Consider the following 24,835-nt stretch of genomic DNA (forward strand, 5'->3'; position numbering starts at 1 on the left):
TGCAAAACTCACTAGACAAATACTTTTATTACACCCATCTTATAGATGAGAATGGTAAGGCATGAAAGATTAGGTAACGTGGGCTAAATCATACAGCTACTGATTGGTAAAGGCAAGAAATGAATCCAGGCAGTTGACTCAAGCATTTTTGTACATATGATATATGGCTTCTCATAGTAACTAAAATCACAGTTACTGGAATAAGAGGTAGTTTGCTGGTTTTGTAAGAAATACTTTTGAATTTAGGTATGAAACATTTCATATGTGGCTTAGAAATTGGGGATTAAGTCGAGCATCATGGATCTGTATATTCATGGCTTTTGCTAAATTTCACAAGTTTTAGCCATTATTCTTTGAATATTCTCTCTGCTCCTTTCTCTCTTTTTTCTCCTTCTGGTACTCCTACAATGTGTATACTGATATGCTTGATGATGTCCACAGGTTACTCAGCTTCTATTCACTTTCCTTCATTCTTTCCTTTTTCTGCTTGGTTTTTGGCTGCCATGTTGGCTTGAACTCTCTTGCCATTTCTTTACCTTCTCTTCACAATGTTCTCTCCTACCTGGTTAGATCCTACAAAGCTGATTGTTTTGCTGCCCAGATGATCACAAATAAAATTTACAGCTTCATGTTGTCTGTGGGTGATATTCAGTGTTCCATCTGGAACAACAGAATCCTGGAACAACTTAGCAAGAAGCATAGTTGTTCCAGAGACTAGCATTGATTATTTCGTTAGGAAGGTATTTCCACACACCACGGCCATGGGAAACATTCAAAGGAGGATCACGGCAGGAAAATTGAATAGTACAATGCCTACACACATACCCCAGGGGCAGACGGTAGGAATAAAGCTACATGTCTGGTGGTGGAGGGCATAGTCTCTCCCAGCATGAGGGATGACACACTACAGGCATGCTCAACCACCTGAAGCCTCAAAATACATCTCCTTTGGCATCAGTTGGAACCGTTTCCTTGTACCAACATCATTAACCTTGTGATTTCTGTCAAGTTTTCTTTAATAATGGTTGATAGCAGAGCAGGACCAGCTGACAACTTAATATGGAAGTGTCTGCCCATGCAGGAAAAGCACATTTGCAGGAAGCAACGGCTACATCTTTATCAGTCTTGGTGGCCTGAGGGACCTGACCACTTACCTTATTTGTGGCTAGTTTGTGGATGTCAATCCATTTGTCACTTTCGGACTCAACAAATTTCCCATCAATGAAGTTTTTTACACTTGGCACTGGAGAGGAAGAGAAGGAGAATGCTGGATTCCAGGAGGAGATCACATTGGAAGAAACCTGAAGGTTGTGGCCCACATAGCCATAGCAGCTGTCACTGCAGTCAAGGCTCTTCACCTCTTCCTGTACTGTAAATTTTAATTTCAAGTTCTAACCTTCCACTGGTACCTTTGAAAGATTACAACCTTGAATGACTTTTGTGTTTGCTGAATGGTTTGGAAAGAAAGAAGAATTACTAAAGTGGAGACTATCTATCATCTCTATCTTCTAGCAGTCTATCTAATTTCTTCCTGTCAATCATCTATCATCTATTTATCTATCATCTGTCTATATATCTAATCTGTCTATCTATCTTCTGTTTGTCTATCTAATCTCTAACAATCATCTATCATCTAACTATAAATGATTTCAATGAGACCATTTTAGCTATTGGCCTAGTTCTTTCTCTATTACCAGAGTCCCCATGAGCTCAGTAAAAGTGCTTGATAAAAGTCACAGACTCTTTTATTCTCAAAAGTCTTCTCAGGATTGGCCAAAATTACCACATAAAAAAGGAAAATGTCAGGATCAGGAGCGAGTTGTGCAGCCTTCTTCCACTGCTTATTTTTCTGCAATGTTTCCTGAGATAATTTCTGTTTCCAAGAAAGAAGGATAAATTCAAAAGAAGAAAAGTACTAAAAGGTTTACTTAAAACATGCATTTCTATATATAATATACATACATAAATTGCCTGACACAAAATAGGAACTCAATAAACATATGATTAACTTTTGTGCTTTTCTAAGAATGTAGAGGAAGAAATATGAATAGATAGATGGTCAAAAGCAAGACCCTAGTTCAGTGATTATAAACTTTTCCAGAAATGCCTTTTTAATATCAAAGAAAAAAAAAGAACTCTAAAGACCCCCACATGGTATCAAATTTGGAAGAAACAGTTGTAGTGTAATGAAAAAGATTCTTGAGATTCAGAGGATTGAGACTGGCTTTTCTATTAGGTCTTGTCATTTATCTTCTGCCTTGTTTCTCTGCCTAAAATATGGCTTACTGTCACCTTGGTAGAGAAGCTCGGTAAGGACTAGATCATGTTTGTAAAACAGTGTCTATTGGGTTTTCTCTCATAATTATGGCTTCCACAGGTGATTGAAGTCTGTGGCTTGTCACAGGGATTCATTCTTCGAAGTTACTGGGATATCATTCACTTAACTGGGAAGGTCTTCGTGTCTCTCTGAGCTTCTCTGGCTGTTTATGTCACCTTATTGTCGGAAGCATGTCTTATTCTATCATTAGCATAAAGGTGTTCAGAGTTAATGATGAGTAAACAAATACATTTTATGTGTTTTACAGGTAATTACCTTTCTTTTGCATCTTAGGTGGAACAATTTGACTGTGCTAACAACTATTATTTGAATACATTGAACACATTTAAAAAACTGCTTTGGTCATTATTTCAGGCACTTGTAAAGTTGCCCCCTAAGATTCCTGCTAAAAGGCCTATGCATTTTGATTCATTGCAGGCTTCCAGGCATTTTTCTGTTTGAGAAGAAAAACCCAGCATGAATATCAACCAAGATACAATTAGCAGTTCTGGAAAAGTGATGATCGTTCTGTTCCTATTGGTCCTATAGAAGTCCACTGTTTAATTCTCTGATCAGAAGTAGTGACATACAGAAGACACACAGCTAATCCCTTTGGCAAGAAAGAATACTTCATAAACTGCTCCATTTGGTAGATCCCATTTGGTAAGAAAGGCTAGATCCTTGGCTTTCTCTATATTGTTTGTACCACTGTATCTGGAAAACAGTAAAGAAGTGTGATTAAGAGCAAGTGATTTTGACCTTCAACAGATCTGTGTCAAACCTGCTACTATAATGTTATACAATGTTGGTCAAATCTCTTGAGTGTTTGAGTTTCAGCTTCCCCATCTATACAATCCTTAACTCGGTGTTGCTTTGCAAGTTAAATGAAGAGCACATAGCCACGGAAGGCCATACAGTAAACTCTTAATAAGGTCTGGTTATTAAAAGTAATTATTAATTTTCCTCTGCAAAATTGTTCTGCTGTTGTTTCACAAGTGTTTGAGTTCCTACATTAGAATGTAAACTTTCATAGCTCCAAGCAGATGTTTAATATGTTCCATGACCCTCAGAGAGGAAAACTGATGCAAACAAGTCATAAGGTAAATGGTGGGCCCTCTGCTGCCACTGCTCGTTCTCCTAGGTGGGTGAAGACATTCTCATTTCCTTACCAGGTTGCTGCTGGCATTAAGGGCATGTATTTGGGAGTAGGCTGGCTTGAGAGAGGAATGATGATATAGTTATGGAATTGGATTTTCCCTCCATGATGCCAGTTTTTTTCAACTAGGGCCCTGAAGCTTACCACATTCTGGTTACTTTTCAAATTGCTGCTTCATGGCTGTAGCCTTCGTTACATTTGCCCTGCACAAAAAAGGCCAGGGACAGAGAAATGATTACAGCTCATCTCTTCAAGGAGCCCATAAAAGGATATGTTTTTAACTTTTTTCTTTTTAATTAGAGCAGTGTAGTTTTCCAGAAACATCATGCAGATAGTACAGAGTTCTCATATACCCCCTCTCACATCCAAAGTTGTCATATAATTAACAGTTGGCATTAGTGTGGTAACTTTGTTACAATTCATGAAACAATGTTATTATAATTATGCTATTAACTTTAGCCCACTATTTACATTAGGGTTCACTCTCATTTATTCTGCTCCAATCCCCTTGACTTCCTTGCTATTATTCATACATACTAAATATACCGCAGGGCCAGTGCCCTTGCTGTTCCCTCCGGTTTCCCTTCAGAAATATGTATGACTTCTCTTGTGCATTCTACAGGTTTCTACTTAAATGTGTCATTGCAGTAATTCTTCTCCAGCCTGTTTAAAAATGCAACTACTTCTGCTTCCTTTAGTGCCTATCAATTGCCCTGCTTTATTTTTCTCTTAGCACTTAGCCCCATCTAATGCACTACATCTTAATATAATTATTTTATTTTCAGTGTTCTTGCCTCCCAACTAAACTATAAAGTCCCAAGAGAAAGAAGTTTTGTCTGGTTTCTCAGTAGTGTGTCCCAATACTTAGAGCAGTGCATAACACACAGTAAGTATTCAATACATATTTGAATGTTTGACTATATGATATAGCAATCTCCTGTTACTATCTTCATAGTCTGTTAAAATTTGACCTGCCTTGATACAGATGAAAAAAATTTGTAACTTTAAATTCTGAAAAAGAATGAAGATCTGTACCAACATGATAATTTAACATGGTAAGGCATAGAATTTTTAAGATGGAAGTAAAATTGAGTTGAAAATTATATATTTATGATAGAAAAACTATATCATATTGCCAGATTTGAATCTAAAACGTTTATGGAAGATTGCTATATTCAACATTCATCACAACATGGAGCTACCATGGCTACTTAGTCAATGGGATTCCATTAAAATAGTTTCAATAAGCAAGCAAAAATATTGCCCTATTGAAATGTGTTCTGGGAGACCGGTTCTGTATTTTTTAAGAAAGTGTACTGTGCATGCAATTTAAGAATTTATTAGGAAAGAAGAGAAATTAAGAGTGAAAAATGTTCTGGGCCAAAAATGTACATGCCACTGGGAAAATTTGGCACATCAATAAAGCTATGGTTTGAAATTGACTGGTTAATTTTTGTTTTTTAAGGATTACTATTAGAATGCAGAAAATACTGCATTGCTCTCCTTTGACAAAGACACATTTTTAAACAGAACAACCAGATGCAATGCAAACCTCAAGGTGAAATTTGGAATTACAGGATGTGCCAGAAGTTATCATGGATTGATATGCCAAACTTGTTAGTATTCCCACTCCAGTCTCTAGATAAACAATGATACCTCTTATCCTGTGATACTGGAATTATTTAATTGAAAATGTGTGGTGTTTCTGTCTTGAATGGAGTTTAAGAAACAAAATCATCAATAACTTACAGAATGTATTATCATTTTCCTGTTGATAATATAAAGTAAATGGAGCAGCCCAAAGTGGAAAATATATAATGAGCCATCTTTTTGGGGTCAGAAATAGGAGCATATAATAAACTCTAGAATGTTTTCTGGATGTCATGAATAAAGCATCACAAAGCATCCAGCAGGCTTAGATGTGCAATACTATGGGTCTTATGCTAGCAATGAATGTCAAGCAAAAAATTAACATGGGAAAATGAATTCCTTTTGGACATTATTTGAAACTGTGGCAGACACTTGCATTTCTTGAACTATCTTTGGTTTGACAATGCTAATTTAATCAGAGAGGAATCCATCAAAGTGAAATATATAGTAAATGAGAAATGAGATTATTAATGCTTTAGGGAAGATAGGAAGTGGGTAAAACTACGGCTGAGAGAGTAGTCGGCTTTAGCAAATGTTCTTTTGAATGTGTTGTTCTCAGGTATGGGCAGTAAGAAACCTGCTAACCATGTCAGTTTTCCCTGACCTGGCTTAAATTTCATAGTATAAGAACCTTGTGTTAAAATAGAGATAGATGATGTTATGCTTAAGAAATCCAGGGGTTTCATATGACAATAGAAGAGGCATTCTCTGCCTATCTTGTGTTTATAAGAGCTTTAGAAAATAGTTTGGCAGGACCAAATGAGAGAAAAAAAAGTCCCCTTCTGACAGCAGTCACTTTTTCTTCATTCAATTTTTTGATGAAGGGTGTAGTTGTTGCATATGATTGCTTCTCAAAATGTATTAACATTAGGTGCTAATAAAGTAATCAGTAGATGTTCTGTATCCCAGCATACACTTTACAAATTCTTATTCAATTTAATACCAGATAAAATTGATCCATCTCTTTCTTCAAGTTTTTAGTTTGGCTGTATTCAATTTTTTCTTTTTTAGTAGTAACTTAAACCCCATAATATAAAAAGAACAAGAGTCTCTCATTTTCTGTCCATTTATTTTTCCATTTCACTTTCTAGATGGGAAAACACATACAGTTTTCACTTCCTAGGACATAGATCCTTGAATTTGACTATTCATGAGGAACTACAAGTAGGAGTGCATGAGTATTACAATTGGGGAGAAGAATCCAACTGCGAGATGAGGAAGAGTTGGGAATGGATAGAGCTAATTGCCAGGGTAAGGGGTGGGGGACAAAGGGAAACTGAAAGTCAAAGGGTACCATAGGAATAGGGGTAGATTCAGAATGGGAGTCAAAAAATCAAAACGAATCAAATCCAAGGGACCATCCGAAGACCCTACAGTAGCAATGGCTCTACTATAAATCCTTCTGGCAGTTCTCAACTGCTCCTTGAACAGAATTTTTATACCTGGAGGGTCTTCAGGATATCCTATGTCTTCTGATACCACCTAGTGATAAGCGGGACTCCAGGCCCACCCCTTCCAGCCCTAGGGCTTCTCCTGTTCTTGGGTGACTTGAGTCCCCTTCTGTGCCTTTCCTGGAGACTTATTTTGGCATCAGCTGTTTCAGGCTTATTCTCTCAACCTTGTGGATCCGGTCTAGTTCCCTTGCCTATGCTTTCCAGTTACAGTGTCTCATCTCCACCCTCTTTGAGAAGGGAAGGGACCTGTGATGATAATTGTTCATTAGGTTCTTCAAGGGTTGCCTTGTTCTTAGATTTCAGCCCCTTTGAACTTTCTCGGACCTGTATCTGTATATATTGATTTTAGAATCAGTTTGACCAGTTAAATGATAAAATTACTTAGGCCAGGAAAAAAAAAAAACACATAATATTCATAAGAATTACTTAGGCCAGGAATAGAGTAAGTCAAATAAGGTAAATGAGACACTTACCTCAGGGGCAGAAAAACAAAACAAAACAACAAAACAAAAAACCAGGAGTGCCAAAAAAAACCTCAATAATCAAGGTAAATAATATTTTAGTGGAACATTTAAAAAAAAAAGATTAATTTAAAAAGTGCCTGATTAACAAACTTTCAACATTTTACATAAAGACAAGATCAATATTATTGATTTTCTTTTGCACCTCAGGCTCCAATATGGCACAGAATGCTTCATTACTGGACCTGTCTTTATTTGAAATTTTGATTTTTTTTTAAATCAGGGATTTTTTGCATTAATTTTTATTTTTAAAAAACATTAAATATTTCTAGCCTCAGCCCTGGGAATTACAATATATTTATAGTTTTATTTAGGGAAAATTTATATCTTTTGTGATTTTGGATTTCTCACATGGAGATGTCCTTTTATGTCCTTCAAAAAAAGTTTTATATTTTCCTCATGAAGTTCTTGCATATTTCAAAAAATTATTGGTAGTTACCTTATAGCTTTTACTCTTTTAAATGGGGTTTAAATATATATTTATTTCTATATTCTTGTATCTCTCCATCTTTCATCCAATCAATATGTATTGATACCTTCTATGTGTCAGGCATTGTTCTCAGCACTTTGATATAGCAGTAAACAAAACTAGTAAGGGAAGACAGAAAATAATCAAATAAGCCTGTAAAAAGGAAAAGTCAAGCAATAAAAAGGGTTATGAGAAAACTAAATCAGGTTGGACTGACAGAAAATGACTGGGAGTGGGGAGCTACTTTAGATGAGGGCCTTCTTAGTAAGTTACCTTTAAGTTAAGACCTGGATGTCAAGAAGGGGGCAACTGTCTGAAGGTCCAAGAAGCAAATGATAAGGTACAGAGGATAGCTGAGTAATAAATATCAGGACAGAATTTAGACATTGTGACCTTTCATTTCCTTAGGTTTACTGCTGTTACTGAGCAAGGGCTTGCTGTCCAACCTGAACAAATCCCAATTCTATGACATTGGGATTTTGTGAAAAGAAAGAACTTGATTTTGAGACAACCAACAAGGAGACAGGAAGTAAGGCTCAAATCTGTCTCCTTGACTTGAGGGCTAAGGGAGATTTTATGGGGATGGGAAGTGGGCATGGCAGAGTTTGATTGGCTAGGCATAGATTTGCCTGTATATGGTAAAGCAGGCTTTCAACTGGATTTTTCTTTGGTGAAGGACCTCTCATATTGGATTTGCTTCTGACGTCTCTCTCAATTCACTCAACTTTGGCTTTGAGGGAGATGATTTTAGTTTCTGGCATCTCAGAGGTTATCTAAGGAAGCCAATCTGGATTTCTGTGCATGCTCAGGTTGTATCAGTCTGCACAACAAGCTCAAACCTAGGAGCTGTTACTAACAGGTTTCAGGCAGGGCTCAAAAGGAGAAGCTGTTACTCATGGGTTTCAGGAGGTTATAGTCTCCCCTTGTGTTTGGATCATTCCTCAATTGTAAGGGATTTGGGATGGCAATTGCTCTGACTACTTCAAGCTGGTTAGGGGCATAGATGAGGTGTTTGAGGAATGAACTTGCCTAACTCATTGATAACTTGGGTTCCTTTTGTAAGATCTTGACGAACTGCTGTATTAGTCGGAATACATGGAGCATGAATTAACACAAGTACCAAGACTGTAAGAATAGACATCATTTTCTTTCCTTACTGACTACACAGAAAATAGTTAAATCTGTCAGGCAGTTTACAAAAGCACATAAGGATATAAACAAGCAAACACAGTTAAACTAAGGAACCAAGTTTCGATCATTACTTATTTTGTGAAGAGATATTTTAAGTTAGTGACGGGCTCATAAGAATACTCAGGAGATGAAAACTTTCAGTAGGCTCCCGTGACTATCCAGTGTTTGGGTGATCAGGTCCCACTGTTTCCTTCTGTCTGTGAAGACTTCTTCCCATGTGGTTCCCATAGGTTGGCCTGGGGTGCTCTTCTTGGTCAACAGGCACTAGTTTCACACAGGAATGATCAGGTTCTAGTTTCACTGAGGAACAATAAATAGACTGTTTTATGCTCTGCAGCTTACCAGTAACTAGCAGGACTTCGTGGGGTCCATTCCACTGCGGCCTTAATTGATCCTCAGGGTGTTGATTTTTCCTGGGTTTTAAAGAACATGCAGTTCCTTGTATGTACACAGTGAAGGGGCAAACCTGTGGGAAACATAAGGTGACTGGAAGCATACTAGTGAATAGCAGACAAGGTAAGTGTACAACTTCCAATGTATTCTTAGGGCTCCAACTACTTACTGGGTCGTCTTAGCAATGAGAGCTCCTCCATCATCACTCTGTATAGAGTACAGCAGTCCAAACCAGGGAATAATTTTTTTTTCAGTAGAACCTTTGCTACTTCTCAGGCCTTTTCTATACTACAGGAAAAAGCTTCTACCCATCCAGAGATCGTTTCTACAAATATTAGTAGGTATTTATAATTTCCTCTGGCTTTTGGCATGATGGTAAAATCTATCTAAGTCCTGTCCCAGCAATGGTACAGGGCACTCAGCCATGTAAAGGGAACTGTGTTTTAGACTATTTTCTCCCAGTTGGCACTTGAGGCATTGTAGAAAGGATTTATGGGCCATTTCCCCTGATACTCCAGTGATAGCCAGGGTTCTTGAGGATAGAGGACCTTGTCTTTTATTTAGAACAAGTAGGTTGCTCTGCTCTCTACTAAAAAGTCAAAGAGCTTTTTTTCCCTACCATCATAGTTACCTGGGGCTACTCATGAGAGATAACAATGGGGTTGGTTAGAGGTGTCCCCAGACCCCGTCATTCCTGGTCACTCTTGATAAGCTGAGGCATTTGGCAAACAAGTTTTTGGAATGGTTTTGATTCTCCCTCTTTTGGGTGACTGGGACACTCACTCACTTCCAATGACCCTCCTGTTTGCAGTAGGCACATTGCTATGGTCCTATTTGAGAGTAGTTTTTCATTTGGGTACAGGGAGCTCCAAGGGTCTTATCTGTGATTGCTTGTATAAATCAGATGATGTCCTCCTTGTCTCTGGAAAATTGCAGCCTAAAGCAGTAGCCAGTAGAGCAGCTTGGAGTCTCATATCTTGCTGCTTCTGTTTCTTCTGATCTCAGTTGTTGTAGACTTCAAAGGCAATCTTAGTCAGTTAAGACACAGGCAAACCTAGCCCCTTCCAACCTTTGTAGCTTCTTTCTGATACCAGGGACACTTTGACTAATGAAGATCATATTGACTAGTCTCACATTGTCTAGGTGTTCCAGATCTAGATCAGCATACTCTCTCGAGAAAAGTGGACAGGTTTTTCTTTTGGCCCTGGTTGTATATCCTGGATCTTTTAAAAAACTTTTTGGTCTTGGAACTCCTTTCTGCATCCCTGTTATGTTTATGGGAAGGAGAGACTGTTCCTTTTTGTTCAGTAGGTAAATGTGGGTTCAAGGCTGAATTGGTGACCTTGGGAAAGTTTATAGGGGTTCCCCCATCTCCAACATATGGCAGGGGTGCTAAGGCAAACACCAGCTGGGGTAAGATTAAATCATCCTCAGGTTTAGAGTCCAGTAAAGAAAGGAGTTCTGGGTAGGGAAGGAGACACCTCCCCCCGCCCCGCCACTCCCCCCTGCCCCAGTAGGCACAGGCACAGCCACAGGTATGGCACAGCTGAGTCCCTTGTGTAGCTAGAGCCATAACACTCCTTCCTATGAGCCACTTTATAAAGAAGGCAGTGTTAGTGATGGTCAAGGCTGGGAATCCAGGCCATGTAAATTCAGTGGTTTCCAAAAGGCCTCACCTGGGGAAGGGCCAAAGCTGAGAAAGTTAGCTGCTGAAAATTTATTCCAGAAAACCCCAGGAAACAAGGGGTGTGTATTCCCTGGACTAACTCCTGATTCTGGACAAGAGAAAAATAGCTATTGCTGGGGATTCAGAGTAATCAGGGAATTATGAATGGAGGCACATGCCTCTTAGAACCAGAAAGTACTCATTTCAGTCTCTCAAGAGGCAGGCTTGACTCAAAAATCTTCTCATCTTGCCTAGTATTGATTCTATCTCCTGCTTGTAGTTGTCATATGAGTTTGCCTTACAATGTTAGCTTCAGTCAGGTAAGAAAAAAGAAAAAGCCAGTTCCAGTCCTCTAGTTCAATTCAAAGTTCCTTGACAAGCACAGCAAGATTAGCTTTCCTGCCTTTCCAGCATGCTTTTCTTTCCCCAGTTCATCTGAAGCCATTTGACAAAATTAATACTTATACTTGTTTTCATGGATCCATATCCTTTTAATCACATTCAGCAGGAAAGGAGGGACTTATCAAAAGTAAATATAAATTATCTCTGAGAAGGCAGCCAAACTAGATCACTAAGTCTCCTCCTGCATTCCAGCTTCTTGGGCCAACACACAATTCTTCTTTACTCAAGTCAGGAGAAGCTGCTGTCTCTCCCCCTGCCAGAGGTCTACCACTGTCCATCCAAATCACAGATCCAGAGCTAGCTCCCGAGACTGGCTCTGGCTTATTGCCTAAGATGAGATGTTTAAAGCCACTCGTTTTAATTTCTTCAGCATAGCAAGACAGATTCCAAATTATATTTTAAAATGTACCAACTTTGTAAAATACATCCCAAAGAACTGTAGTCAGGTATGCTGTCAGCATTACCCATGGTAATAATTCTGTCTGTGAGCAATAAAAAAATCTTATACCCTAAGGGATTTATTCAGGGTTATGGGCAGTGTGTTTTTTTATACTTGTTTTACCTGGTGGACAACTTATGCTGTAGTTGCCCAACCTACATCCAATTGTCCCTAGTTGCATGGAAATTGTCTTGAGGGAGGAGGATGATCTTATGTCAATCTCACCTGTCAATGACCACCTTATCCTTTCATAGGTGACATTCTTTGGAAGCTGATGCTTCTCATCAGATGGTGGTGGGTGCTGTACCAGCTCTAGTAGTGACTGTCCGATATTTGCCTCTGATAGTGAGTCTCTATTATTCATAACCAGAATAAAATATCTGTTCTAAATTACCATGGAAATTTCCAATTTAGAGCTACCTCCTAATTAAGTAATATAGATTCCTACTATGAGTTCCTCTGCAGTTAAATTTCTTCTATATTTTCTCTCACTCTTGGGACTTGACCCCAACAAAGGATCTTATCTACTTCTTAAAAAGGGACTCTAACCCCCAAAGGCAGACATTACCCTAAAAGGTGTGACTTGAACCCACAAACCTATCAGGCAAATATTTGATAAAAGAAAATAGGTGCTCATATGAGATTACTCTCCTGAGAGATGTCTGCTGTTGGAGTTGTTTCTTTTCTCAAAACTAGATGCAGTGCTGATGAGTATGAAACACCAGGCCATGGCACAAGGACCCTGATTGTGGAGCCTCTAGTCATAACTAGTCTAGGTGGCCACTCAAGGTGGACAGAATGGCCGGTAGCCCACCAGGGCTGCAATGCCTCGGGCAGGTGGTCTGGAAACTAGAATTCCTTCGTGTGCACTGAGATTTATTACTAAGCAAGGACTTGCTGTCTAACACATGCAGAAGCCAATTCTATGACATTGGGATTTTGAGAGGAAAAAAAAAACTTGACTGTGAGGTTGACTAGCAAGGAGATAGGAGGTGAGACTCAATTCTGTCTCCTTGACTTGAAGGCTAAGGGAAATTTTATGGGGATGAGAAATGGGTATTGGCCTGGTTTGCTTGGCTGGGCATAGATTTGCCCATTTATGGTAAGGCAGACTTTTGACCAGATTTTCCATGCTGAAGGACCTCTCATACTGGATTTACTTCTGACGCCTCTCTCAATTCATTCAACTTTGGTTTTTAGGGAGATGATTTTAGTTCCTGGGGTCTCAGAGGTTATCTAAGGATGAGGGTCTAGGTTTCTATGCATGCTTACGATATCATGGCCTGCAAACAAGCTCAAAAGGAGAGGAAGCTGTTACTAATGGGCTTTGGGAAGTTTCACTACCTTCTCTAGAAGCTGAAGAAACTTTCTTATCTATTTTCCTCTTATTTTACTTATTCATTAAATAAAAAATATTTATTGACAGTTTATTATGCACCTTCTCATTTCAGCACTAAAGTATCTTTGAAAATTAAATTTATATATACTAGCAATGCAGAATTGGAAATTGAAATTTACAAAGTATAATTAAAATAGCACCAACAAATGAAATGCTTAGATATATATCTTACAATGTATGTTTAAGATCTGTATGCAGAGAACAAGAAAGTACTGATGAAAGAAATCAAAGAAGAGCTAAATGAGTAGAAAAGTACACCATGTTCATGGATTGACAAACCCAATGTTTTTCAGATGTCATTTCTTCCCAAAGTGATCCATGGAGTCAATGCAAAGACATTCAAAATCCAAGCAGGACAGTTTATAGAAATTAGCAAGCTGACTTTAGGATTTATAAAGAAAGAAAAAGGAAATACAATAGCCAAAACAATTTGGACAAAGATGAACAAAGTTAGAAGACATGAAAATATATTCAACATCATCAGTCATTAGGGAATCCAAATTGTAACTACTCCTGTACCATAGCGCTATACATTTATTAGAGTGGATAAAATAAAAATATGACAACACCAAGTTCTAGAAAGTATGTGGAACAATTCTCATTATTGGTGGGAATGTAAAATGGTACAGCCACTTTTGAAAATGAATTGGGGGTTCCTTATGTAGTTCAACATACCTTACGTTATGATTCAGCAATCCTATTCTTAAATATTTACCCAAGTGAAATGAAAACATGTTCATACAAAAATCCCTATGTGAATGTTTATAGCAGCTTTTTTTTTTTTTTTTTTTTTGTAATTACTACAACATGAAAACAAGCCAAATGCTCCTCAACTGGAGAATAAACAATCTGTGGTATATCCATGCGATAGAATACTCTCCATCAATAAAATGAAACAAACTACTTATACACATAACAAAACGGATTAATTGCAAATTAGGATACATGAAAGAAGTAAGACTTAAATGTTAATACTGTATGATTCCATTTATATGACATTCTGGAAAAGGTAAAACTATAGAAAAAGAAACAGATCTGTGGTTTCTAGATGCTGGTAATTGGGGAAAGATTTATTATTAGGTGCTGTGGGAGTAATTTTTGGGAGAATGATACTGTTCTATATCTTGATTGTGGTGCTGGTTACATGACTGCATTTATCAAAACTTGCAGGGTCAATTTTACCATATGTAAATTATAGTTTAATTAAAAAATGGAAATAAATGAAAACAAATTATAGAACCACTAGAATATAGATTGTGTATGTATGTGTGTTGTGCATATTTATGTAGTAACTTAGCATAATAAAATTTGATCATCTTGTGCCAAACTTCATTTTTTTAAATTGTATTGTGTGAAATCTAAAGTTCTAAGAACTGCTGGTTTGTAATGGTAGTTCTCAAAATATAGTTTTCAGATGAGCAACATCAGCATCACTGGGAGCTGATTAGAAATGCAAATTCTCCTGTCCCACCCATTATATCAGAAGCTTTGGGGGTGGGGCCCAGCAATCTGTGTTTTAACAAGTCTGCCACATGATTCAGATGCATATCAGTATTTGAGAGCTAACATTCTTTCTGCTCTTTTGCTATATGGAGAGTCCTCATAGTAAGGGCTGAAGAGTAAAACAAAGCTTCTTTCAAATTCTGGATCTTTCACAGTGTGAACTATTTAACTCTTTAGGGCTTATTTTTCTATATCTAAAATGGATATTTAATATCTATCTCCTACCATTGTTGTAGGGTTTAAATAGGATCATGTCAGTGCAGTATTTGGCGTAGAGTTTGAAACATAGCAGCAGCTCTATGATGGATTGTTAGTTTTGACAGTTTCTTGAATCTTGGCTTTTTTTTTCTTGATTGTAAGCACAAATTCATCTTAAGCAGGCATTTCAAATCTCTGTCTATTACCATTGTATTCACACATGCAAGAAGTTCAAAATTCCTAACTAGATTTTTTCCTTTAGTATTTTTTCACGTAGTTCATATATTTGTTCTTTTTTCTACACTAAATGCTACTTAAGGAGAAAGACTCCATCCAGTATTTTGGAGGCAGAACACATTTCCATTTCAAAAGAAAGAGTAACTTGGTTTGCTTATTTATAATTTTGCTTAGGATTAGGCAACTGTTATTCAGGTCTTTGAGTGTACTTGCAAAAATTGAGTTAAAAATTAATTTAAATGAAAAATTAACTGAATAGCCTAAGGCAGAATATTCAGTAGCAGATATGAGTATTAAACCTTGGTATCCTGATTCACAATCTATTTCCATAATCATGTGAAAAGTTTAAAATATAGTATGTATATGTGAACATGTCTGTGTGTGTGTTCAGGGGAGGGGAGTTGACTGGAAAAGGAAAGAGGGAACATAGGGAAAAGAATGTATAACCATCAACGCTGAACAGGTAAAGTTTTAAAAAGTGCTGTCTCTCAATTTGTAAAACATACAACATTAATAATTTTGTTCCAGTTTAGCATGTTGGAATCACAGACTTCCCGGGCTAATAATTTTTTCTTACAGGTCAGAGTTAAGAGGTGCTTGATATTATCCTTCGCTTTCTGTTTCTTGTAGATGGCAAGTGCTTGCTTAATTATTCATACAGCTTAGTAATGCAAACACTTCTCAAATAGGAGAGTTCTGCCAGGCTATTTCTTTTCTTTTCTCTTTTTTTAAAAATTCATTTTATTGAGTTATATTCACATACCATGCAGGTGTATAAAACAAAGCGTACATTTGATTGTTCACAGTACCATTACATAGTTGTGCATTCATCACCAAAATCAATCCCTGACACCTTCATTACCACACACACAAAAATAACAAGAATAATAATTAAAGGCAAAAAGAGCAATTAAAGTAAAAAAGAACATTGGGTGCCTTTGTTTGTTTGTTTGTTTGTTTTTTTCCTTCCCCCATTTTTCTACTCATCTATCCATAAACTAGACTAAGGGGAGTGTGGTCCATATGGCTTTCCCAATCAAATTGTCACCCCTCATAAGCTACATTTTTATACAATTGTCTTCAAGATTCATGGGTTCTGGGTTGTAGTTTGATAGTTTCAGGTATCTACCACCAGCTACCCCAATTCATTAGAACATAAAAAGGGTTGTCTATATTGTGCGTAAGAGTGCCCCCAGAGTGATCTCTCGGCTCCTTATGGAATCTCTCTGCCACTGAAGCTTATTTCATTTCCTTTCACATCCCCCTTTTGGTCAAGAAGATGTTCTCCGTCCCACGATGCCGGGTCTACATTCCTCCCCAGGAGTCATATTCCACGTTGCCAGGGAGATTCACTCCCCTGGGTGTCTGATCCCACGTAGGGGGGAGGGCAGTGATTTCACCTTTCAAGTTGGCTTAGCTAGAGAGAGAGGGCCACATCTGAGCAACAAAGAGGCATTCGGGAGGAGGCTCTTAGGCACAATTATAGGGAGGTCTATCCTCTCCTTTGCAGCAACATTCTTCCCAAGGGCAAGTCCTGTGGTAGAGGGCTCAACCCATCAAACCACCAGTCCCCTATGTCTGTGAGCACTTTAGCAACCATCGAGGTGGGGAAGCCCAATACCCCTGTATTCTCCACCAGCTCCTCAAGGGGGTGCTGCATATTTTTTTCATTTTTTTTTAATTAACTCTTTTTTTAATCAACCATATAAAAAATAAAAAATTAAAAAAAAAACATACAATAAAAAAACATTTCAAACATATGCCAGGCTATTTCAACATGTCCCTTTAACTCAATATTCTGGAGATTTATTCCCTTTCCCTTGATTTGGAAAATAGTGGGAATGGAAAATTTATCTTCTTTTTAAGCATATTTCCTTGCATTTCCGATTCAATTAAACTTGAAAAATAAAAGTGGAATCTTTTGCAGAGAAGAAATTAGATTTCACCTTGACTTGTTACACTTTGCATGGAAACTGCTGCAATGCTGTAACAAGAACAGAAACAACAAAACAATAACAACTACAATAATAATAACAACAATAATAATAAATACTGGAATCAGAGTCCTAATGGAGATAGTGTTACCAAACAAAGTGTAAGGCTTTCTTGAGTAGAATTTATGTTGTGGGAGGATTGAATTTTCCTCCACATTGGACAGATGTAAAGAAGCAATGTCTTTTGCAGAAGGCTGAGTATACCATTTGACAATTGCTTTTTTCTTCTTCTTCTCCACAGGAAAATAATAGCATACTAAAGAAATTTATATTTCTCCAGAACTTCTGGTCCATAGCTTGGGTAATTTGTCTCATAGATATCTTTACTCTTATTTGATGAGTTTGGCAATGTTGTGTCATTATTGCAGATCTCCCAATTTTCTCAGAACCAGTTTTGGGAAACTTCCATACACTTAGGAGCTTTGTAAAAGTGTATTCTTCCCACTTGGTAGTGTGGCAGCCAAGGGTATGAGCCACGCAGATCTCCCTGCAAGACAGAACTTGCTATTCAGTTACACAGAGTGCATATACTTGGCATCTTTCAGCTGCCTTGCCTTCAAGGCTTCATTAGAGCAGATGGAACATCTTCCCAGACTCTTTGAATGGGCAGTCTTGGCCTCATGCTTCCCATTAGGTTGGCTGAGATTTAAGCGGATCTGCATCATGGTCTGAGCTCTCCCTGCTCAATCCTGCTTCCTCTTTGTTTTAGCTTTTACAGACATTACTTCCCAACAAACCAGTCACACTCCTAGCTCCTCATCTCAGCATCTTCTTCCAAGGGTACCAACTGATTAGGAGGGCTCCCAAACCTTGATAGTAGCAGTAAACATGAATCTTCCTACCTACAAAATAGGTTTAGATATGAAAAAAGTTCAAGTGGGCATAGTTGCTCAAATCATCTTCTCTGTTTCTCCTACAGTTACCTTCTAATATAATAAATTCCTATAGTCATCAATTGAATTAAGTTTAGTGAATATTTACTGATCACTTTCTAAATAATGGATGAGCTGCTACAGATGAACAAAAAGATTGAACCTCTTGCCTCAAAGGGGAAGGCAAAGTAGGTTAGTGGGCAGAAAAGACAAAAAGGCAAATAACTTGATAACTGCATCAGAAGAGCAGTTTGGGGGTTCAAACAAGGAAGATATTGAATCTGGACTAACGGAATAAAAAAAAAACTGGAGGATTAAAGGGAAATATGTATTTTCTGAGTATCTATCATGCTCTTGGGTCATTATGCATATTAAGTGTTTCCTTGTTATTTAATTTTCATAATGAGCCATTTTTCTTATCAAATGGGAAGGTGGGGCCTAGAGAGGCCTATTAACCTGTCATCAGCCGCAGGGATAGCAAATGGCAGAGTTGGGATTCAAACACAGGTTTCCTCTGACTGCAGAACAGGCTTTACTCAGCTGCTCCACTATAAGTGCCTCCTCCAGCTTCACTGCCTTTCCCCTCTATATCTGAAACTCTGTGCTGGTATGTGGTTTTCAGTCTTGTTACATTTGTATAGAAGTCATGACTGAGAAGTTGGAACTTCTGGCTTGTTTTCAGAAAAAAATAGGTATGAATAATGCTAATACTACTATTAATTTTAAAAAGTCAACAATACTATTTAATAGGATAATGCATGTTACTTGCTTAGCATGGTGTCAGAGAATTTAATAATTATCAAGTAACAGTGCCAAACACTTTGCCATCATTAACTCATTTAATTCTTACAACAAACACAGGAAATACTATCTAATATGCCCATTATAAAGATGGAGATCCAGGGTCCCAGTAAAGTTAAGTAAGTTGTCCAAGATTACACAGATTTGGGATTCAAACTATGATTGTCTGACTCTGGAGACCAAATTCTTCCTTTACGTTGTGTTAAAACAATTTCAATTAATTTTTATTTCTCAGCATTATAAAAGTAATGTATATTTGGTGTAAAAATTCAAAGGTAAAGTATTTACATTAAAGAGTAAAATTCTCTTTCACCAGCACCCTTTCCATATTTCACTCTCTCTTCTACATCTAAATACATATATGTGCCCTTACAGGCATAGCTGTTTTGCAAAAGGAGAGTCTTCCAGGCAAATGTAGTGGTTAAGAGCACAGCGGAACTGGATGGTTGAGTTAGCAGTATTCCTTTAACCCCTTATTAGCTATGTGTTTGGGACAAACCTCAGTTTCCTCATTTGTAAAAGGAGACAGTAGTAGTACCACCTCATTGAATATTGACAGGGTTAAAGTAATTGTTATATATAAACAATTAAAACATATAAAAGTCAGTCATATTGATTGTATTCACGATAATGTGCTACCATCACCGATATCCATTTCCCCAACTTTTCCACTACTTCAGCAGAAACTCTGCACCCATTAAGCAATAACTCCCTCCCCTCTTTACCCGGCTCCTTGAGTAACTTATAGTCTACAATCTGTCTTTATGAAATTTGCTTCTTTTAGGTGCTTCATATAAGTGAGATCATACAATATTTGTCTTTTTGTGGCTGGCTCATTTCATTCAACATGAAGTCTTCAAGGTCCACCTTGAAGTATTGTAGCATGCACCAGAATTTCATTCCTTTTTACGGCTGAATGATATTCCATTGTGTGTATATACCTTATTTTGTTTATCCACTCATCTGCTGATGGACACTTGGATTGCTTCCACTTTTTGGTTGTTGTGAATAGTGCTGCTAGAAACACTGGTGTAAAAATACCTGTTTGAGTCCCTGCCTTTCTATCCTTTGGGGTGTATACTGAGAAGTGGGATTGCTGTTGCCAAACTGATTTCCACAGTGGTTGCATCATTTTACAGTGCCGCCAGAAATGATAAGTGTTCTTAGTTCTCCACATCATCCCAACACTTATCATTTTCTGTTTTTTTTTTTAAATAATAGTCTAATAGATATGAAATTTTCTTTGTGGATTTGATTTGCATTTCCCTGATGACCAATTATGTTGAGCATGTTTTCATGTGCTCTTTCGCCATTTATATGTCATCTCTGGAGAAATGTCTATTCAAGTCTTTTGTCCATTTTTAAATTGGGTTGTTTGTCTTTCTGCTGTTGAGTTGTAGCAGTTATTTTTTTAGTTTTTATTATTTTTAAGCAATTTTATTGAAATATATACACATACCATATAATCATCCTGTGTACAGTTGTTCACAGTATCATCCTATAGTTATGCATTCATCACCAAAATCAATTTTTGAACACTTTCTTTACTCCAAACAAATAAAAATAAAAATAAGAACAAAAATAACAGAAAAAAAGAACACCCAAAACATCTCATACCCCTCCTCCCCACTGCTTATTCATTTACTTCTTGTCCCCATTTTTCTACTCCTTTGTCCATACACTGGGTAAAGGGAGTGTGAGCCGAAAGTTTTTCACAATCATACAGTCACACTGTATAAGCCATATAGTTATATGATCATCTTCAAGAATCAGGGATACTGGTTTGCAGTTCAATAGTTTCAGATATTTACTTCTTGCTATTCTATTACACTAAAAACTAAAGGGATATTTATATAATGCATAAGAATTACCTCCAGAATGACCTCTCGACTCTATTTGAAATCTTTCAGCCACTGAAACTTTACTTCATTTAATTTCTCTTCCCCTTTTTGGTCCAGAAAGCTTTCTCAATCCCATGATACCAGGCTCATCCTGGGACTTATATTCCGTGTAGTAGGGAGGGCAGCAAGTCCACCTGCTGAGATGGCTTAGAGAAAGAGGCCACATCTGAGCAATGAAAAAAGTTCTCTGGGGGTGAGTCTTAGGCACAATTATAAGTAGGTTTATCCTCTCCTTTGCAGTAGCAAGCTTCATAATGGCAAACCCCAAGGTTGAGGGCTCGGTCTACTAAACTGGTAGTCCCCAATGCTTGTAAGAATATCAGGAATTTCCCCAGCTGGGGAAGTTTAATATTTCCATATTTTCCACCACTCCCTCAAGGGGGCATTGCAAATACTGTTTATTCACTGCCCAAATTACTATGGGATATATCGGAGCTTCACACTAACCTGTACAAACCAATCAGATCTCACTCCCTATTCATGGTTCCATGTAATTATGGTGTTTGGCTAAACTGACTATACAAGTTAAATTATATACTGTGCTACAGAAAATATAGATTTTGCATCAGATAAAGATCTTTTCCTTTGGTCCCATATAGAAGCTGAAGTTTTAAAACACAGTCAGTATCATCCTCTACCCTTTAGTCTGATCTACTGCAATCTCAACCAAATCCATTTTGTTCATATTTCCAGTCAAAATCTGATCTCCTTTTCCACCTCTTTAACAGTTGCTGCATGGGGCAATGCCAACTTCCACAGCTGACAAACCCTGGTTCCGAGTCCCAGGTGCCACACAGACACTCAAAGCTCCAGGAACCGATCAGGTCACACACAAACAGCTCAGCATCTCAGAATTTAGAAATAACTATTACAACTCATGAATGGATGTGACTACAATATAGACTTTATAATAAGCCTTCCCCCGATAATCTGTGTTGCCAGATTCAATTCTTTCAATTCTCAGAGTTTGCACATTATTGTTAGTCCATATTAATGAGATGTTATAATGGTTGCCTTTTCATTTCTGACTTATTTCACTCAATATACTGTCCTCAAGGTCCATTCACCTAGTTGCATATCTCACAACTTCATTCCTTCTTGCCACTGCTCTATATTTCATTATATGTATACACTTCAGATCACCATTCAGTTTATCAGTTGATGTACCCTTAGGCCACCTACATCCAATGCAAATCATGAATACTGCCACCACAAACACCAGGGTGCAAATGTCCACTCACATCCTTGCTCTCAGTTCCTTCCAGGGTTTCAGGACCATATAGAAACCCCATACTTAGCTTCCTGTGGAACCCCCATACTACCCTCCGGATGGGCTGCACCATTATACTTTCCCACCAGCAATGAGTAGGAACATTCCTCTCTCTACATTTTCTCCAGCATTTGTATCCCTCTGTTTATTTTTTAAACAGTTTTGTTCACACCCCACACAATCCATCTTAGTTAAACAGTCAATGATTCCCATCATAATCTCATAGATCTGCATTTACGACTGCAATCTATATGAGGACATTTCCATTTCTTCCACAATGAAAGAGGAAGAAGAGAAAAAAAAATGAAGAATAAAAATGATAGAAGAAAATAAATAAATAAATAAAATAAAATTGAAAGGTCATACAACCACAACACCACCAAGAATCCCATACCACTCCCTTATAACCCCCTCTTTTAGACATTTAGCTTTGATATATTGCCTTTGTTACAATTAATGGAAGCATATTACAATGTTACTATTAATTCAAGGCTCTAGTTTGCATTGATTGTATTTTCCCCCTATACCACATTGACATTCATTTATTTTCCCTAATGTAAAAACTTTCTTATATTAGTACACTTAATCACCATCATTGACCACTCTCGGTTTCTCTAAATTATGCAATCTCAGTCTTTATCTTCTATCTTTCTTTCTGGTATCTTCCATGCCCCTAACCTTCCTCTTTCACCTGCACTCACACTCATCATTGTTCAGAATACTTACAATATTGTGCTACAATCACACAGTATTGTGCTCTGTATTTCTGGATCTATACAATCAATCCTGTTGTACATTCTGTGCTCCTTCAGTATCAGATGCCTGATCTCTACCCTCTTTCTATCTCCTGATTATCGGTGTTCTCAACTTAAACTTTCAACTTTTGTTCATTAATGTTAGTTCATGTTAATGAGACCATACAGTATTTGTTCTTATTTTTCTGGCTAATTTCACTCAATGCACTGTCTTCTGTTTATTATTTTGTCTTTTGGATTTTATATGTCATAACTTACTTAATATTTTTTCTGTCTCTCTCTCTTTTTACCTTTATTAATAGTCTACATTTCTATATTCTCCTCTAAACCTCTTTGTTCCAGTTTGCTAATGCTACTTTTACGCAAAATACCAGAAATGGATTGAATTTTATAAAGGGGATTTATTATTTGATTACAAAGTTACAGTCCTAAGGCGATAAAATTGTACAAAGTAAGGCATCAACAATAGGATACCTTCATTAAAGAATAGTCAATGGTGTCCAGAAAACCTCTGTCAGCTGGGAAGGCATGTGGCTGGTATCTGCTCTGGGGTTCTGGTTTCAAAATGACTTTCTCCCAGGTTGTTTCTCTCTAAATATCTGGTGGTGTTCTCTTAGTTTCTGGTTGGCAGTTTTTCCCTTTCATTATCTTAAATATATCATACCACTGCCTTCTCACCTCCATTATTTCCACTGAGAAACCTGCACATAGTCTTATTGAGCTTCCCTTGTATTTGATGGATTGCTTTTCTCTTGCTGCTTTCAGAATTCTCTTTTTGTCTTTGACATTTGATAATCTGATTATTAAGTGTCTTGGCATAGGTCTATTATGTTCTACTCTGTTTGGGGTCTGCTGTACTTCTTGGATCTGTAATTTTATGTCATTCATAAGAGATGGGAAATTTTCAGTGATTATTTCCTCTATTATTGTTTCTGCCACTTTTCCCTTCTCTTCTCCTTCTGGGACACCCATGTCATGTATATTCGTGCACTTCATGTTGTCATTCAATTCTTTGAGACGCTGCTCATATTTTTCCATTCTTAACCTTATTTGTTCTTTCATGTGTAAGATTTCAGATTTCCTGCCCTCCAGTTCACAAATTCTTTCTTTTGACTCTTCAAATCTGCTGTTGTATGTCTCCATTGTGTTTTTCATCTCTCATGGTTGTGAGTTTCATTTCCGTAAGTTCTGCTATTTATTTTTTTCAAGCCTACAAATTCTTTTTTATGGTCACCCAATTTCTTTTTTATATCCTTCATCTCTTTTGCCACATTTTCCTTCAGCTCCTTGAATAGATTTAGATTTGTTTGAACATCTTTAATTAGTTGTTTCAGCTCTTGTATCTCATTTGAAGTTTAAGTTTGTTCCTTTGCCTGGGCTATATCTTCACTTTTCCTAGTGTGACTCATAATTTTTGCTGTCTAGGCATCTGGTTCTCTTGATTACCCCAATCTGATTTTCTAGACCAGGCAGGCCCAAGTCTCAGGAAGAGAATGTAATCAGTATCAGATTTCCCTGAGGATGAGCCCCAGCAGGTTGTCAGACTTTCCTGTGAAGCCTCTAGACACTGTGCTTTCCCTATCTTGCCCAGCAGATGGTGTTTGTCAGCCTGCAGTTCCCCTCTGGCAAAAAGAGATGCAGCGCCTTTAATTGTCAGTGGATCATGTCCTGGACAGGGGCCAAGGGTGTCAGAATCCAAGCTTAAGTTGTTTCTGACTCCCTGCACACAGACCTGAACTGAATTCTCTGAGGGAGGGTGGCCACTTGAGCTGGACGCCACCCCCTTCCTTTTAGGGAAGATACACCTTTTAGGAAATTATCTCCTACAATTGAATTCTGCCTTTGTCTCTCTGACCCTCTTAACTCCACCCTTGTCTGGATCAATACTACAATTGAAAATGCCTGAGGCTTTCTCTAATAAGCTAGTTAGAATGAGAGAAGAAAAAAGGGAAAAAGAAAGGAATCCCCTTTTTAGAGCCAGTCCCTAGCCTCCCAGTTTCATTGGTAGACCAGTGTTGTACTTGGTTCTCTGTGCCCCTTTCTTGGGGCGCAGCTGTTTTCCTGTATTCTGAGCTCAGCCATCCCCAAAAGCCTCCATTTTATTTACTTCTATTCCCATCAGCCCCACCTCCTCTCTGCTGGGAGAGATCTCAGGGTTCCTTTCCTGCTTGCTCCGGGTTTATCTGAGCTTGTAGTTTGTATTCAGTGGTCCAAATTTGTTAATTAAAACTGCAGTTGGAGCTTGGT

At 37.7% G+C, this 24,835-nt stretch overlaps 1 pseudogene; it reads right to left on the reverse strand.

Moving 5' to 3' along the window:
- Window positions 1-457: 457 nt before the first annotated feature.
- The window catches only part of LOC119516220, a 90,880-nt pseudogene continuing 66,502 nt past the window's right edge, over window positions 458-24,835 (reverse strand).

Source organism: Choloepus didactylus, chromosome 1 (genome assembly GCF_015220235.1).
Source record: "Choloepus didactylus isolate mChoDid1 chromosome 1, mChoDid1.pri, whole genome shotgun sequence".
Taxonomy (NCBI): Eukaryota; Metazoa; Chordata; class Mammalia; order Pilosa; family Megalonychidae; genus Choloepus; species Choloepus didactylus.